The sequence below is a fragment of the Penaeus monodon genome, unplaced genomic scaffold (assembly GCF_015228065.2).
Source record: "Penaeus monodon isolate SGIC_2016 unplaced genomic scaffold, NSTDA_Pmon_1 PmonScaffold_8367, whole genome shotgun sequence".
Taxonomy (NCBI): Eukaryota; Metazoa; Arthropoda; class Malacostraca; order Decapoda; family Penaeidae; genus Penaeus; species Penaeus monodon.
The window spans coordinates 10,001-13,958 of NW_023663623.1; the positions used below are offsets into that span (position 1 = coordinate 10,001).

Genomic DNA, 3,958 nt, shown 5'->3' on the forward strand with positions numbered 1-3,958 from the left:
GTAAATATACTTGTCTATTACCTATATAATTTATAAGCTTTAACAGGAATAAATTTTCAGTGATTTATGTGTGTCTGGTTTATGTATCACTATTGGATATTTTGTATAGATATAGTGTAGAATCAATTGCACAGATTATAGTACATTGGTTGCCAGTACTTCCAAAACAGCCTCCTTTGTTTCTGTGCATTATGCCTTCTTAATTTCTGTAGCACTATTTTTTATGGCTTGAAATAAACATCACTTTGTTTCAATGTCTTTTACTTATGTATTGGGTTATTTGATTGATAAGGTAACACTTTAATAAGTATACTCATATTCATTCAAGACGTCAAATGTATACATTTTTTTAGATTAAATATAATGACCCTTCATACCAGGAGAGAAAAAAAGGCAACTATCCAGGTATATTAAAAAAAAAGTCGAACACAGGGAAGAATTGCATTATAAGTATTTTTCTTGAATGAGAGAAAATGTAAATGTCATATTCAAATATTGCCTAAAGTATACAGATATGTTCTTTCCCACTGGCTTGGTAGATTTGCATTACAGTGTCAAGTAAAATGTATGTAAGATTACCAGACTATTTAATTTCACGTTCCCAAGTACACTCTTTGTCCAACAAAAAAAAAAGAAAAAAGAAAAGGGTATTCTTTTTTCTTATGGTGAACAGTAATAAAAATAGATTTTGTGAATGGCTTAATTTTTTTGACAGTAACTTGTTTTCAATTTGGGAACCCTTTGGTGGTAGAAAAAACAACTTTACTTTTGTGCTTTTCTAACTGTTTAAATTCTAACCTAACCTAACCTGCACTAAATGACTTTTCTAAACCTCTCAAACAAATAGCCAGAAGTGAGGAACTAATGTGAGTATTATCTTCTAGTTGAATGAATACATTTGATTATGAATGAAGGAATATTTTTCTATCATCCTTGAGACCCCCCCAATCCCTTGCCCGTTGTTGTCGGGGGGGGGGGGGCTTAGGAGGCGGAGACTGGGACCCAATGATGGGGAACTCCCCAACCTTGGGACTCAGCCCTCGACTCAACTAATTTTGCATGGTCTTTATTTTCCTTCCCAATTTTCGTTTCTGTCCCTTCACCAAACCCTTTTGCTATCCACCTCCTAAGGTGTGAGAGCCGTGCTGAAAGGATGAAAGGCTGACTTTGTGCCAGTCCTGAACGGCCTGAGGGAGCCATGGGCACGGTATTCCCCTGATTTTTATCTAGCCCTTACCCCTCAAGGGGACCCTGAGGGGTGGACTGTTTTTATCCCCAACATAATCCAGGCTTACCATGGCCAGTAATGAAAACTTATCTCCACTATTAGGGGCAATGAGGCTTGCCCCTTTATCAATAGCCCCAACGTGAAACCCACCCGATTCCCTGACCCCAGGCTCTCCTTTGACCACGGCTCCGAACACTGCAACAACTACCCCCTCATCAATGCCTACTAGTACAGTAGCCAACAACCAATCCTTAACGAACATTTCCACTCTCCCAGCACGCTCAACTTCATCACCTCTACCCCCACACCTCCAACATCAACCACCCCATCCTCCCTTATTAATACCTTACAGCCTTATTGCCCACCTCCCTCAACACTACTCCATCGTCACGCACCCGCCCTTCGACTACCCCTATCACTACAACAATATTGAATACCCTCTTCAGCGCAGCCAAATGGGACCGATTTTTCGTGATCCCTCCCACAGCTCCCTACTCTGACAACACCCTTCTCTTCCAACAATGTCTCCAAAAACAAGTAGGTAAAGTCTCTTTCCGTAGCCGACCCGACCGCTCCCGTCTTGTTACAGTAACATCCAAAAACCAAGCTATAGCATTAACAAAACTAACAGACATATATGGTAACCCCATCCAACCCTCAATACTTGCACCGGAACAGTTTCAATCTCCCCAGCAAATTGCCCAATCTATGACAAAGATTGGTCAGATTGTGGAGAAGACCTACTTGCCTGTCTCACAGACTATGATGCAACGTCAGTACAATGCTACTCCATTCCCCCCAGAGGTAATCGAAAAAACCCACTAACATAGCCAAAATTACCTTCCGTAGACATGACCTTCCCTTTAACGTCTATATAGGAGGAGAATCCCTCCCTGTTCGTCCATACCAACCTCCTCCACGTCAGTGCCAAAATTGTTGGCGTCTAGGACACCCAGCCAAACATTGCCGTTCCACAGCCAGATGCCCACTATGTGCCCAACCTGGCCATACCCGATCTAACTGCCCTGCACAATCACGCACATGTGCCAACTGTGGCGGCCCCATAATGTATTTTATAGGGCTGTCCCACCTACAAATTTGAGTCTGAGGTAGCACTCTCAGATTCAAACTTGGACTCACACTACGTGAAGCCAGACAAGAAGCACGTCGACGTGGTTTCTCTCTTACTCCTTACTCCAGTAATACTGCTCATTCTACCAATTCTCCTAAACCCACCCCCCCTACATCTAAACCCCCCTCTTCTACCTCCTACCTTCCCCAGTCAACTCTTTTGCCATCCTAAACCCAGACACTCCAATCTCTACTACAGATATTTCAATCACCACCACAACCCCAACACCTTCCCCTCTCCCTCCTCGCACTACCCGTAACAGACAGAAAACGTTCCACCCCCTCGTCCCCTACCACACAATCACCACCACCATCCAATACTCCTTAGCTTGAGACACCACACCTCTCTTCCCCCCTCACAAGAATCCTATATCCCCAAAACTCCCAACCAACTCAGAAGAAGAAACCATTGAAAATATTCAAGATTACCTAATGAAAACTGACACTCAACCTCCAAATCTTACACTCCTGCTCCTTCCACACTACAAGTAACTGCTGATATCCATCCTCCTCCTAACGATATCCCCCTACACCCAATCCTCCTACCCCCTCCCAACACAGCCCATCCCCCCCGACCCCAACCCCGCCCACATTATCCCTCCCACCATCCCCTCTATCCCTTCCACTCCCTCCTGGATACACACGTGAATCCCTTATGTCACAAGTATCCCTTTCTCAGACCCTCCATCTCCTAATACCCCTCCTAGTAGAACACCAACTCCACACCTCTCCCATCTCAGACCTCTCAGTCCTTTTCCCACCCTCTAGCTGCTTCCCCCCTCAAAATCAGTAAAGTATAACTATCCTTCATTGGAATATTCGCGGTTTCCGCTCCACAGACCTGACCTTCGTCATATCCTTTCCTCTTATAGTCCATCTATTGTATGCCTTCAAGAGACCTTTCTAACACATCCTCCAATACCAATCCCCAATTATCATTTTGTCTCATCCCCACATTCCCTTTATGTCTCATCCATACTTATCAATCAGAAAACACCTTATGTCACACCTCCCTTTCAAACCAATGTCCCTTGCACAGTTATCCGTATCTTCCTTGTTCCTTGTAATGTTCCCCTTTCAATCCCACACATCCTATTATCGTGCCCACGTTTTGAAACAACCCGTACCTCTGCTTTCCCCCATCTATCCTCCCTTCACCGACCTCCCAACCTATCAGACATCCTTTCAGAATCCCACACTTTCTGCTTCAACAACCTATTCTCTTTCCTCAAACGTATACATATCCTTCATCTAATCTAACTCCTTACCACACCCGACCCTAACCCTTTCACTCACCAATTCCTTTGCCCAGCTTAGACAACTAATCACTAACTCAACCACCCTTCCCTAACATTAACTATAGTGCTACATGACCTTAGATGTCTAGCACATTTCTCTTGCTTTTAACCATTAACCATTAACCATCATCCTTGAGAATGTAAAGTACAAATTCTATATCACTATGAAATAATTCTAAGGAAAGAAAAAAAAAAAAAAGGCCATCAAAATAACTGCATAATCTAAGCTTGATTTTCTTGGGGTTTTTAATCTATCAACTACTATGACTATTTGTCTTGACATAAGTGAAAAATGTCTGGT

At 43.0% G+C, this 3,958-nt stretch overlaps 1 protein-coding gene across 1 annotated transcript in view; it reads left to right on the top strand.

The window, feature by feature from the left end:
- The window catches only part of LOC119571851 (cell division cycle protein 20 homolog), a gene marked incomplete at its 5' end in the record, with an annotated part of 2,812 nt that extends 2,234 nt beyond the window's left edge, over nt 1–578 (top strand). The window contains one exon of the mRNA XM_037918967.1: nt 1–578. This exon is cut by the window's left edge and continues 753 nt beyond it.
- Between the last annotated feature and the right edge of the window lie 3,380 nt (nt 579–3,958).